Source organism: Bubalus kerabau, chromosome 23 (genome assembly GCF_029407905.1).
Source record: "Bubalus kerabau isolate K-KA32 ecotype Philippines breed swamp buffalo chromosome 23, PCC_UOA_SB_1v2, whole genome shotgun sequence".
Lineage (NCBI taxonomy): Eukaryota > Metazoa > Chordata > Mammalia > Artiodactyla > Bovidae > Bubalus > Bubalus kerabau.
This window is the reverse complement of record NC_073646.1, coordinates 11,012,722-11,027,697: the sequence shown is the minus strand read 5'-3', so window position 1 is coordinate 11,027,697 and position 14,976 is coordinate 11,012,722. Positions and strand designations below refer to the sequence as shown.

The window sequence follows — 14,976 nt, the reverse complement described above, 5'->3', positions numbered from 1 at the left end:
ATTAAAAAGTTTCTATTGAAATATAGTTGATTTACAATGTTGTGTTGGTTTCAGGTGTGCAGCAAAGTGGTTCAGTTTATATGTGTGTGTGTGTGTATATTTATATATTACTCTTTTTAGGTTCTTTTCCATTATAGTTTATGACATGATATTGAACTTAGTTCTCTGTGCTATACAGCAGGACCTTGTTATATCTGTTATATTTATATATAGTAGTGTGGATCTACTAATCCCAAACTCCTCTAATTGATCCCTCCCCCGCTTTCCCCTTTGATAACCGTGTTTCTTTTCTTTAAAAAAAAAAAAAAAACTAAAAACAAATATAAGTCAAAAACAATCTATGTAGAAAATGGACAAGACACATGGAAACATTTCACCCATGATGGCAAATAAACATCTGAAAAGATATTCAGCAGTACCAGCCAGTAGGAAAATGAGATAACACTTTACACACCTATTACAACAGTTAAAATGAAAACCAGTGACAGTACCAAATGCGGGCAAGAACATGGAGAAACTTGTTCTCATATATCGCTGGTGGGCAGGTAAAAGGGTACAGTCACTGGAAAAAAAGCTAAGCATACACTTACTACGTGATCCAGCAAATGCATTCCTGGATATTATCCCAGAGAAATGAAAACAAGTGTTCACACAGAAACCTGTGTATGATTATTCATAGCACCATTATTCAGTTCAGTTCACTCAGTCGTGTCTGACTCTGTGACCCCAAGAACTCCAGCACGCCAGACTTCCCTGTCTGTCACCAACTCCTGGAGCATGCTCAAGCTCATGTCCATCAAGTCAGTGATGCCATCCAGCCATCTCATCCTCTGTTGTCCCCTTCTCCTCCTGCCTTCAATCTTTCCCAGCATCAGGGTCTTTTCCAGTGGGTCAGTTCTTCACATCAGGTGGCCAAAGGACTGGAGTTTCAGCTTCAGCATCAGTCCTTCCAATGAACATGCAGGACAGATTTTCTTTAGGATTGACTGGTTTGATTTCCTTGCAGTCCCAGGGACTCTCAAGAGTCTTCTCCAACACCACAATTCTAAAGCATCAATTCTTTGGTGCTCAGCTTTCTTTATAGTCCAAGTCTCACATCCATACATGACTACTAGAAAAACTATATCTTTGACTAGATGGACCTTTGTTGGCAAAATAATGGCTCTGCTTTTTAATATGCTGTCTAGGTTGGTCATAGCTTGTCTTCCAAGGAGCAAGTGTCTTTTAATTTCATGGCTTCAGTCACCATCTGCAGTGAGTTTGGAGCCCAAGAAGATAAAATATGTCACTGTTTCCATTGTTTTTCCCATCTATTTGCCATGAAGCAATGCCATAATCATGGACCAGATGCCATGATCTTCGTTTTTTGAATACTGAGTTTCAAGCCAGCTTTTTCACTCTTCTCTTTCACTTTCATCAAGAGGCTCTTTAGTTCTTCTTTGCTTTCTGCCATAAGGGTGGGGTCATCTGCATATCTGAGGTGATTGATATTTCTCCCAGCAATCTTGATTCCAGCTTGTGCTTTATCCAGCCTGGCATTTCACACGATGTACTCTGCATATAACTTAAATAAGCAGGGTGACAATATACAGGCTTGACGTACTCCTTTCCCAATTTGGAACCAGTCTGTTGTTCCACGTCCAGTTCTAACTGTTGCTTCTTGACCTGCATACAGATTTCTCAAGAGGCAGGTCAGGTGGTCTGGTATTCCCATCTCTTGAAGAATTTTCCACAGTTTGTTGTGATCCACACAGCCAAAGATGGAAAACCTCTATACAGTCAGCAAAAACAAGACTGGGAGCTGACTGTGACTCAGATCATGAACTCCTTATTGCCAAATTCAGACTGAAATTGAAGAAAGTGGAGAAAACCACTAGACCATTCAGGTATGACCTAAATCAAATCCCTTAGGACCATACAGTGGAAGTGAGAAATAAATTTAAGGGACTAGATCTGATAGAGTGCCTGATGAACTATGGATGGCGATTCGTGACATTGTACAGGAGACAGGAATCAAGACCATCCCCAAGAAAAAGAACTGCAAAAAAGCAAAATGGCTGTCTGAGGAGGCCTTACAAATAGCTGTGAAAAGAAGGGAAGTGAAAATCAGAGAAAAGGAAAGTTATACCCATTTGAATGCAGAGTTCCAAACAATAGCAAGGAGAGATAAGAAAGCTTTCCTCAGCGATCAACGCAAAGGAAAGAGGAAAACAATAGAATGGGAAAGACTAGAGATCTCTTCAAGAGAATTAGAGATAACAAGGGAACATTTCATGCAAAGATGGGCACAATAAAGAACAGAAATGGTATGGACCTAACAGAAGCAGAAGATATTAAGAAGAGGTGGCAAGAATACACAGAAGAACTGTACAAAAAAGATCTTCACGAACAAGATAATCACGATGGTGTGATCACTCACCTAGAGCCAGTCATCCTGGAATGTGAAGTCAAGTGGGCCTTAGGAAGCATCACTACAAACAAAGCTAGTGGAGGTGATGGAATTCCAGTTGAGCTATTTCAAATCCTGAAGGATGATGCTGTGAAAGTGCTGCACTCAATATGCCAGCACATTTGGAAAACTCAGCAGTGGCCACAGGACTGGAAAAGGTCAGTTTTCATTCTAATCCCAAAGAAAGGCAATGCCAAAGAATGCTCAAACTACCGCACAATTGCACTCATCTCACATGCTAGTAAAGTAATGCTCAAAATTCTTCAAGCCAGGCTTCAGCAATATGTGAACTGTGAACTTCCAGATGTTCAAGCTGGTTTTAGAAAAGGCAGAGGAACCAGAGATCAAATTGCCACCATCCGCTGGATCATTAAAAAAGCATGAGAGTTCCAGAAAAACATCTACTTCTGTTTTATTGACTATGCTAAAGCCTTTGACTGTGTGGATCACAATAAACTGTGGAAAATTCTGAAAGACATGGGCATACCAGACCTCCTAACCTGCCTCTTAAGAAACATATATGCAGGTCAGGAAGCAATAGTTAGAACTGGACATGGAACAACAGACTGGTTCCAAATAGGAAAAGGAGTACGTCTAGGCTGTATATTGTCACCCTGCTTAGTTTATATGCAGAGTACATCATGAAAAATGCTGGACTGGAGGAAGCACAAGCTGGAATCAAGATTGCCAGGAGAAATATCAATAACCTCAGATATGCAGATGACACCACCCTTATGGCAGAAAGTTAAGAAAAACTAAAGGAGCCTCTTGATGAAAGTGAAAGAGGAGAGTGAAAAACTTGGCTTAAAGCTCAACATTCAGAAAACTAAGAGCATGGCATCCGGTCCCATCACTTCATAGCAAATAGATGGGGACACAGTGACTGACTATTTTTCTGGGCTCCAAAATCACTGCAGATGGTGATTGCAGCCATAAAATTAAAAGACGCTTACTCCTTGGAAAGTTATGACCAACCTTGACAGCATATTAAAAAGCAGAGACATTACTTTGTCAACAAAGGTCCATCTAGTCAAGGCTATGGTTTTTCCAGTGGTCATGTATGGATGTGAGAGTTGGACTATAAAGAAAGCTGAGCGCCAAAGAATTGATGCTTTAGAACTGAGGTGTTGGAAAAGACTCTTGAGAGTCCCTTGGACTGCAAGGAGATCCAACCAGTCCATCCTAAGGGAGATCAGTCCTGGGTGTTCATTGGAAGGACTGATATTGAAGCTGAAACTCCAATACTTTGGCCACCTGATGCAAAGAGCTGACTCATTTGAAAAGACCCTGATGCCGGGAAAGATTGAGGGCAGGAGAAGGGGATGACAGAGGATGAGATGGTTGGATGGCATCACCAACTTGATGGACATGAGTTTGAGTATAGAACAATAAATGGACCAAAGTAGCTTTGTGAGAACCCTAGAAACTAGTTAAGCAGCAGCAACAACCAAGTGAGTGCCTGACTGAGAAAAAGTCTCACTCCAAAACAGTAGGAAATTTCATGGCTTTTTTTTTTTTTTTTTTGGTTGCCTTCCCCAGTACACTCTCAGAGAAGGCAGTCGGTTCCTGGCTCCTGCTTTGGGGTAGAAGGAAACGAATGGAACTTGATTGCAACGTGCTGACTTGTCTGGGACCTGCTGGGGCACAGGTTTCCGTCTCTGACTCAGTGGTGATGAGAAGGCTGGCATGGTTTGGGTATCATGTGGGTGGTTGCCGAAAGCAGGAGTAGGTGCTGCTGACAGAGACAGCCACCAAGAGTCTGCAGGCCTGCAGGTGACTGGGGGCACGGTTATGGACAGACGGATACAACACTGTATCTAAATCCCTGAGAAGTGGGGGTGAGATGGCTAGTCTGCTGGGAATGTGGAGTTAAAGCATACACAGACCAGCCCAGGGAAGATACACCCACTAGAAAGTATTTGAAAGAACCCTGAACTTTCATACCAGGCTGCTTAGTGAAGGCCTTCCCCTGAACAGGGGCAGTCTGCAAAGAATGGGAGAGGTGGGTGTCTTTTCAAACGCCCTGTTCCAACAAAAGATGACAAGACATACAAAGAAACAGGGAGAAAGGGCCCATTCAGAGAAACGGAGTAAATCTCCAGAAACTCTCAAGAAATAGGCCTGTTCCTTACTGGCAGGTTTCAAAACAACTTCTTAAATATGCTCAACAAGCTGAAGGAGAATAAAGATGGCAGACAACTAAGTGAAATCAGAAAAATAATATATGAGAAAAATGAGACTCTCAACAAAGAGGTAGAAATTATAATAAAGAAACAAGTTCAGGAGCTGAAAAATCGAATAATTTGAGCTGTCTTCAAGAGACTCACTTTAGATCTAAGGACACACATATGTAGAAAGTGAAAGGATGGGGAAAAAGGTATTGCATATAAATAGTAACTGAAAGAGAGTACACTTCAATAATGGATAGAACAACCAAAGAGAAGATTAGTAAGGAAACAGAGAATTTGAATAACACTGCAGATCAACCAGACCTGACATATACATATATATATATATGGAACACTTCACCCAATAGCAACATTGTTCTCAAGTGTACATTAAACATTCTCCGGGTTAGGCCATAGAACAAGTCTTAAAAAACCTCTAAAATTTCAAGTCATACAAACTCTCTTTCAGTCACAAAGAAGCCAGAAATAGCAGAAGGAAAAACCGGACAAATCATAAATTGTACAAAATTAACACACTCAAACACCCAATGGTAATCACAGGATAAATTAGAAAATATCTTGAGACAAATGAAAACTATGAAATTGAGGAAAAGCAGTGCTAAGAAGGAAATGTATAGCTGTAAATCCTTACATTACAAAAGGAGCTAAAATCAACAACCCAACTTCTTAAGGATTCTTGAAGAAATCAAACTCAAAGCTTGCAGAAAGAAGGAAATCCTAAAGATTAGTTCAGAGATAAATGAAGTAGAAAGTAGAAAAATGAAAGTCAATGAAACCAAAAGTGGGTTTTTTTTAAGATCAACAAAACTGACAAATCTTTAGCTAGATTGACTAATTTAAAAAGAAGACCCAAGTAAGTAAAAATCTGAAGTGAAATCAGGAACATTACAACTGATTTTTATAGGACTAAAGAGGATTATGAGAGACTACTATGAACACTTGTATGACGAGTTGGACAATCAAGATGAAATGGATAAATTCCTAGAAACATATGACCTGCTAAAACTGAATCTTCAAGAAATCTATAACTAGCAAGCAAGTTGAATCAGTAATCAAAAACCTCCCAGCAAAGGAAAGCCCAGGACCAGATGGCCTCTCTAGTGAATTCTACCGAGGATTTAGGGAATTGAAATCAAGCTTTCTCAAACTCTTACAAAAGGTTGAAGCAGAGGGATCATCTTTAAATCCATTTTATGAGGCCAGAATTATCTTGTTACCAAAGCCAGACAAGGACACTTCAAGAAAACTATAGAACAATATCCCTGATGAATACTGATGCAAAAATCCTCAAAAAAACACACAAAAAAACAAAAAACGGTTGGCCCTCTATACCTATGAGTTCCACATCCACAGATTCAATCAACTATAGATTGAAAATATTTGAAAAAAAAAAATCCAGAAAAAGTTCCAAAAAGCAAATCTTGAAGTTGTTGCATGCTGGCAAATATTTACATATCTTGAAGTTGTTGCACGCTGGAAACTATTTACATAGCATTTACATTGTATTTAGGTATTCTAAGTAACCTAGAGATTATTTAAATTATACAGGAGGATGTACATGGGCTGTATGCAAATATTACATCCTTTTATATAGGGGACTTGAGCATCCACAGATTTTGGTATCCATGGGAGGTCCTGGACCCAACTGGACACTGAGGGACAACTGTACTGGTGAGCAGAATTCAAGAGCACATAGAAAGGATTATACATTATAACCAGGTGGCTTTACTCCTGAAAGCCAACGATGGTCCAACACAGAAGATCAATGCAATGCACCGTATTAACAGAATGACGGGGAAAAACACACGCTCATCTCTAATGTTATATTAAAGCACTAACTCAAGAGAGAGAAAATACATAATATTAGAACTAAAACTATAAAACTCTTACAAGGAAACATAAGGGGAGGGCTCCCCTAGGGGTCCAGCGGTTAAGAATCTGCCTGCCACTGCAGGGGACTCAGGTTCGATCCCTGCTCCGAGACGATCCCACACGGTGTGTGCAGCTAAGCCCGTGCGCCCGAGCTGCTCTGCAACGAGAGAAGCCACCGCAACGAGAAGTCCGTGCCCCACAACTAGAGAAAGCGCACGTACAGCAACGAAGACCCAACACAGCCAAAAATGTAAATAAATCTTTAAAACGAGAATGAATAGACCGACTGGACGTCACCAAAATTAAAAACTTCTGCGTGTGGAATGAGACAATCGACAGAGTATAAAGGCAAGTCGTGGAATGGGAGGAAATACTTGCAAATCATTATCTGATAGGGGGTTAATATTCCAAATAGACAAGAATATCTACAACTCAACAACAAAACCTGTTTAAAAACTGGTCAAAGGACTTGACTAGACATTCCTCCAAACAGGATATACAAATGACCGATAAGAACGTGAGAAGATGCTCAGTATCACTCATCATTCGGGAAATGTGAATCAAAATCACAATGAGATACAAATTCACACCCATTAGGGTGGCTACTGTCAAAAACTTAGAGAACAGCGTTAGCAAGGATGTGAAGAAACTGGGACCATTGCGCACTGTTGGCGGCAACGTGGAAAACAGCACGGCGGTTCCCCAAAAAATTAAAAATTAAATTACCATATGATCCAGTCATTCCACTGCTGGATATAATGCCACAAAAGAACTGAAAGCAGGGTCTCAAAGAGATGTTTGTACGACTATCAAAGCATCATTCTTCACAATAGCCATGAGTTTCAAGAACCCGAGTGTCCATCAACAACTGAATGGATAAGCAAAATATGTGTGTATGTACAATGGAATATTATTCAGTCTTAAAAAGGAAGGCAATTATGACACAGCACAGCCTGGCTGAACTTTGAGGACATTGTGCTAAGTGAAACAGGCCAGTCACAAAGAGCCCAATACGCATGATTCCCCTTATAGGAGGCACCTAAAGTCAGATTCAGAAAGACAACATAGGATGGCGGTTGCCATGAGCTGGTCTAAGGGGATAACGGGAGTTGTTTAATGGGGACAGTTTCAATTTTGCAAGATGAAAAGGGTTCCTGGAATGGGGGTTGATTGCACAACAAAGTGAAAGTAACTTAACGCTACTGACCTGTTAAGATGGTCAACTTTTTTGTTATGCATATTTTGCCGCAACTAAAAACTTTTGAATGAGAAACTTTTACTTCATATGCTAGGCATGGTGATACAGCTCTAAATTGTACTTACAACCGCTGTAATTATTAAGAAAAAAATAAATACACTTAAGGAGACAAAATTCTTAGAGCAAGAACCACAGTACAGACAATAGACACAAACGGGAATTCAGAGGTGGGTTTTTCCAACACAAGCTGTACATTCTGGCAGGGAACTAGAAACTATTAAAAGTACAATGTCATGTCTGAAAAAGAACCAAAGATAGAATATCAACAGATGACAGAATGGGCATTCAGTAAGCTTCTCTAATGCTCATACTTTCCTTCTAAACATTCTCTTAGCAAATGAGGGCTGGGAGGGGCCTTCCTTAACCTGGTAACTTGGGGTATTTGGTACCCAGCCTTTAACCTCATAGCCGATGGACAAACATCAGAAGCAGGTTGGCAAGGAGACAGACATTCTTGTCTCTGCTTTTATTTCGTATTGTATTGATGACCCCATCACACAGAGACCAGAAAAAGAAAGTAACAGAAATTAAAACTCACTAGAACTGCTAGAACTTCCCCGGTAGTCCAGTGGCTAAGACTCTGCATTCCCAATGCAGGGGGGCCCGGATTCAATCCCTGGCCAGGAAACTAGATCCTGCATGCTGCAACTAGAGATCCCACGTGCTACAACCAAGATCACAGAGCCAGTGTGCTGCAACCAAGACCCGGCACAGTCAAAATTAATAAATATTTTTAAAAAAATTTTAAAACTCACCTGCTGATGGCACCTTGCTCAGAAAGGTGCAGAGGATCTGCCTGGGTCTGTGACTCCTAAATTGAAGAGGTCCCTGCTTCACAGTGAGCTGGAGATCCAAGGGGTAAGGCTGTGGCTCCTTCTGAAAGTGCAGAGAAGTCATCCAGAGGTCACTGAGTGTTCCAGAAATATCTGAATATCCCTGCTGCTTCCATGATCTGGATACCCTCTCTCCATCAGGATTCAGCTCCTGAACTCCCCCTTCACCAATTGACTAGATAGCTTAGTCGTGTCTGACTCTCTGCGACCCCCTGGACTGTAGACCACCAGGCTCCCCTGTCCATGGGACTCTTCAGGCAAGAACACTGGAGTGGGTTCCCTTCTCCAGGAGATCTTCCTAACCCAGGGATCAAACCTGCATCTCCCGCATTGCAGGCAGATTCTTTTATCCCCTTACCCACCAACTTTGGGTACATCATCTGTACTCCCAAAGCATCAGGTGCTGGGGTCCGGTCCTCTCTCAGGCTGGGAACCATCTCCCCATTAAAAGGGGGAGATACCGTTTCGGTGGGGGCCACTTGAGGCCTGACCCTGCTGGGCCTGCAGTGTGCCAGGGGCTGTAACAAGGGCCCGCAGCTTGATTCCAGGAAACAGGGAGTTCCCTGTCCTCTGGGTCCACAAAGCCTTATACGTCTCTCCTCTTTTCTCTGCAGTTTGAGATTCTGCCTGAGGCAGCACCAGGCTTGCCAAAGATCTGAGACTTCCTCTCCTTCTGCCACAATCCCATCTCATCCAGCTACAATCTCATCTCATCCAGCAAGGTCAAGATTCTTGTCTGGGGTAGAATGATGAGCACAAAATACGAGGAAGTCAGAGAAGATCAGGACTGAGGTGGATCCAGGAAAGAAGGGCTGTTAGTGATTTTGAAATACCTCTGGGGGCGATGGAGCCCACATTGGTCTGGATAATTCTCCATCTCCCTCAACACCTGCCCTGTGATCCAGGAGACAGCCTGGCCTGCTGGATCCCGCTCTGGAGAGGGAACGCCACTTCGGAACTATTCTTGCCTGCGATATTTCTTCACTCTCCTGGCTGCTATTTCTGAAGCCTCTGCTATATGAGTCAGGCTGCCCCGGGTCTTCCTAGCTTGGGATTGGCTTCCCCTGAGGCATGAGTTTCCTTGAGGGGAACGGATGGTCCCAAATCCTTTAATCAAAGCCTGGTTGGGTGCTCCCCTTTTGGCATAGATCCTGATTCTAAGGTTGAATGTTCCAGGGGACTGGTTTCCACGGACCTGTGCTCTGGGCATTCAGCCCCCAAGGGTACAGCCTGCAGAGTTGTTCACTTACTTTGGGGGAAGGCGTTGCCCTTGAAAAATTAAAGCTGGCGGAATCCAAGCACACGTGTATTAGATTCGTGGAGTCAGCTGTTCCACTGGAGGGATGGGGTGGAGGGGGGAGGCGTGGGTGGCTGTGAAACCCGCTCACCAGTAGGGGGCCCCCAGGACCCTTTGTACACGGAATCAAGAGTCCAGAGCAGTGGTGAGCTATCAGCCATAAGGCTCCGGGCTACCAGAAAGCCAGATGCTGGTTCTCAGCTGTCCTTGGCCTCCCCTCATGCAATCCTCGGCACACAGCAGGTGCTCAGTGAAGTTTAGAAAGAGGAACTCGAGAGGGTTTTAGACTTTCCAGCAGTGAATGCAAATGGGGGATCTGGTCCTGCTCATTCCCACACTCTGGAGGGGGTGCTGTGTTGCCATGGTTATTACAACCAGAGGACTCCAGAGTCCAAGCTCTGCTCTTCAAAACACGTTTGCTCGTCCCTCTGACTTTATAATAACCCACTGAGGTGTGGACGATCCCCGAGTACCAGAAGCAGCAGCAGCAACAGGCTCAGAGAGCCCAGGGCATGTACCCAAGGTCACACGACGGCCAGGCTGTTGCTGATCTGGGCCCATCTGCCCAACCACAACCATCTGCCTTCCACTTCACGGGGGCCTTGTACCGTCTATGGGCATACCTCATTTCATTGCACTTTACAGACACTGCGTTTCGGGGCCTTGGGAGGGTTGTTTACATTTTATGAATGGAAGGTTTGCAGCAGCCCTGTGTTGAAGAAATCTGTCAGTGCCATTTTCCTCAGAGCATCGCTCATTTGGTGTCTCTGTGTGACATTTTGGTAATTCTCACAATATTTCAGACTTTTTCATGATTATTATATGTGTTATGGTAATCTGTGATGTTACTACTACAACTACCTTTTTTTTTAGCAATAATTAAGATATGCACACTGGTGTTTTTTTTTAGAAACAATGGTATTGCACACTCACTAGACTACAGTATAAACATAACTATTACAAGCAGTGGAAAGCCAAAATGTCCCTGTGATTCACTTTATGCCAGTGGTCTGGAACTGAACCCAGACATCACCGAGGTGTGGCTATAGTCTGATCTTTACAAAAGAGTCAAATGAACTTCAGCTGTATCCCAAACCATAATGTGGAATGCTTGTTCATTTTTTCCTAAAAGGCGTCAAAACAGGGACTTCCCCAGTGGTCCAGTGGCTAAGACTCCACGCTCCCAATGCAGGGAGCTGGGTTCAATCCCCCTGGTCAGGGAACTAGGCCACAACTAAGAGTCCTCACGCATGCTAAAGAGCTCACATGCCACAATGAAGATCGAAGATCCTGTGTGCCCCAACTAAAACCCGGTGCAGCCAAATAAAAAAGATTTTTTTAAATTATTATAAATACAAGGGGGAAAATAGGCATCAAAATGACCCAAAAGCCGTCTCATGCCTGAACAGAAATGCACCCACTGAGGTGCTGTGTTGGGCCGTGGAACTCGGCCCTGGAGGAGGAGAGACGGGGGCGATGGAAGGCAAACCTCTGGAATGCAGGGGCCTGAGGAGGCTGGAGATGGCTGCGCCCACACTTTGCAACCCACTGTAGGTTTCTAAATCTATGCAACGGCTCAGGGATTTCCGGCCCAGAAAGGAAACTGCAGAAAGACTTGCCAGCCTGCCTCCCCGCCCTGTCCCTCACACACTGACCAGGAACCTAGCAGTGGGCTGGGGACACTGGGGGCCCCAGGACGGAACACAGTTCCTCCTTCTCCAGGCTGATTCAACACCAACACTTGGCAATTTGTAGTGTGTGTGGGTGTGCATGCACATGTGTGGCATTTAGAAAAACAGGGAAGGATTCCATTAAAAATTGCCTATAAATAGCCCATAAGCCACAACTATGGAGCCTGTGCTCTAAAGCCTGGAAGCCACAACTACTGAAGCCCACGCGCACTACAGCCTGCGCTCACAACAGGAGAAGCCACAGCAACGAGCAGCCTGCACACCGCAACTAGAGGAAAAACAGAACGCCCGTGCAGCAGCAAAAACTTAGCACTGCCAAAAATTAAAAAAAAAAAATATTTTTTTAATACCTATAAATGTTCATACCTACAGCCAACTAAGAGCAGGTCCAGGTAAATTCCTGTGAAATTGACCCTCCATGAGATAATCTGGTAAAGGGTCAGAGAAGGCAATTCAAAAGTAGAAAAATACAACTGACAAGTAAACATTAGGCAGAACATTTAACATTACTGGAAATCAAATGTGAATGAGAACAATAATCATAACCTAATTTATTACCTTATAAAATAGATACATAAATAATAATACCCAGAACTGTTGAGGCTGTCAGCAAAACCCCTCCCCTCAAATTCTGTAAAGGGCAGTTTCAGTTATGAACAACCTCAGTAGCAGGTTTTGAAAGTCTTAAAACTATTCTTTCCTTTGACCTAATAAGCCCACTCCTGGGCCTTTATCCAAAACGAGGGAGTGAAAGGAGATAAATGATTCCAAAAGATTTCAAAATAATTTTATTACTCAAGATAATAAAAATTAAAGACAGCCAACAGGGAAATTTTTTTTTTAACTTGTAATATATTGCAAACACTATCTTGAACTCATTTGTCAAAAAGTTCAGCATCAGGCAGTGTCTTAACATAAAAAAGAATTAGCTTCCAAGTAAAGCGGAAGAGTGCATAAAAATCTGTAATAATAATGACTGCATATGGACAAAAGCTGGTAAGGAATAGAAGAAAATGGAAACTCCATATAGGAAGGGCATGACACATAGCTGTTCTTTTTTTTTTTTTTTTTAAGTTAATTTGATTATTTTTCTTTTAAAATTATCTTTATAATTATTATGATGTTTTTTGTCCCTGAGAGTTTTTAAAGGTTAAAAAGGAAGGAAGGAAGAAGACAGAAAGCAACCCAAGTGTCCATCAGTGAATAAACAGATTTTAAAAGTGGTCTCTCCTTAACAAGATTAGAAACCAACCACAAGAAAAAAAAAACAAAACACAAACACATGCAGGCTAAACAATATGCTATGAAACCACCAATGGATCACTAAAGATATCAAAGAGGAGATCAAAGAATACTTAGAGACAAATGAATGTATGATGATTCAAAACCTGTGGGACATAGCAAAAGCAGTTCTAAGAGGGAAGTTTATAACAGTATAATCTTACCTCAGGAAACTAGAAAAATCCCAAATAAACAACCTACCCTCACACCAAAAGCAACTAGAGAAAGAAGAACAAACAAAACTCAAAGTTAGCAGAACAAAAGAAATCATAAAGATGAGAGCAGAAATAAAGGAAATAGAGATGAAGAAGGCAATAGAAAAGATCAATGAAACTAAATGCTGGTTCTTTGAAAAGATAAACAAAATCAATAAACCGTTAGCTAGACTCATCAAGAAAAAAAAAGAACAGAGCTCAAATCAATAAAATTAGAAATGAAAAAGGAGAAGTTACTACAGACACCACAGAAATACAGAAGATCATGAGAGGAAAATAAAAGGGACAACTTAGAGGAAATGGAACAAATTCTCAGGAAGGTGTATACAATCTTCCAAAATGAACGAGGAATAAACAGAAAATATGAACAGACCAATCACAAGCAAAAGGATCGCTGGTGGCTCAGATGGTAAAGAATCTGCCTGCAGTGTGGGAGACCTAGGTTTGATCCCTGGGTTGGAAAGATCCTCTGCAGAGGGAAATGGCAACCCACCCCAGTATTCTTGCCTGGAGAACTCCATGGACTGAGGCGGGCTGGCGGGCTAAAGTCCATGGGGTCGCAAAGAGTCAGACACAACTGAGTGACTAACACATGATCACAAGCACTGAAATTGAAACTGTGATTAAAAAATTCCCAACAAACAAAAGTCTAGGACCAGATGGCTTCACAGCCGAATCCTATCAAACATTTACAGAAGAGCCTATCCTTCTGACACACATATCCTTCTGAAACTATTTCCAAAAACTGCAGATGAAGGAACACTCCCAAACTCATTCTACAAGGCCCTAATACCAAAACCAAACAAAGATATCACACAGAAAATTACATGCCAACATCACTGATGAACATAGTTGCAACAATCCTCAACAAAATACAGCAAATTGAATCCAACACATTAAAAGGATCATACACCATTATCAAATGGGACTTATCCAGGGATGCAAGGATGTTTCTTTTTTTATTTTATACTGGAGTACAGATGATTAATACTGTTGTGATAGTTTCAAGTGGACAGGAGAGGGACTCAGCCATACATATACATGTATCCATTCTCCCCCAAACTCCCCCCCATTCAGGCTGCCACATAATATTGAGCAGAGTTCCTTATATGCAGAATCTACAAAGAAACCATACCAATGAACTTATTTATAAAACAGAAACAGACTCACAGACATAGAGAATGAACTTATGGTTACCAGGAGAAAGGATGGGGGAAGGGATGGTTAGGAAGTTTGGGATCGACACGCAAGGATTTTTCAATATCTGCAAAGTGTGATTCAACACATTAACAAATTGAAAAATAAAAACCATATGATCATCTCAATAGATGCTTTTGACAAAATTCAACAGCCACTTATGATTAAAAAAAAAAAAAACTCTCCAGAAGGTGGGCATAAAGGGAACCTATCTCAACATAATAAAGATCATATATGACAAACTCACAGCTAATTATCATACTCATAATATCATGGTGAAAAACTGAAAGCATCTCCTCTAAGATCAGGAACAAGACAAAGGATGTTCATTCTCACCACTTTTATTCAACATAGTTTTGGAAGTGCTAGCCACAGCGATCAGAGAAGAAAAAGAAACAAAAGGATCCAAACAGGAAAAGAAGTAAAACTGTGACTGTCTGCAGATGACACGATGTTATTCACAGAAAATGCTAAAGAGGCCACCAGAAAACCACTAGAGCTCAATGAACTTGATAAAGTCACAAGGTATAACGTTAACACACAGAAATCTCTTGCATTTCTATACCCTTACACTATGAAAGATCAGTAATTCAGGAAACAATCGCATTTATCACTGCAACGGAAAGAATAAATACTTAGGAATAAACCTACCTAAGGAGGCAAAAGACCTGTACTTGTAACACAGTAAAGATAC

At 41.8% G+C, this 14,976-nt stretch overlaps 1 long non-coding RNA gene across 3 annotated transcripts in view; it reads right to left on the bottom strand.

Moving 5' to 3' along the window:
* Positions 1 to 550: 550 nt before the first annotated feature.
* LOC129637880 (uncharacterized) overlaps positions 551 to 14,976 on the bottom strand; it is a 35,223-nt gene continuing 20,797 nt past the window's right edge. Inside the window, exons 2-3 of one of the 3 annotated variants that reach the window (XR_008707622.1) lie at positions 8,524 to 8,644; positions 551 to 1,554 (exon numbers count right to left, since the gene is read on the bottom strand). This is a non-coding gene — a long non-coding RNA (uncharacterized LOC129637880). The other 2 variants (XR_008707623.1, XR_008707621.1) reach the window with 2 other exon arrangements.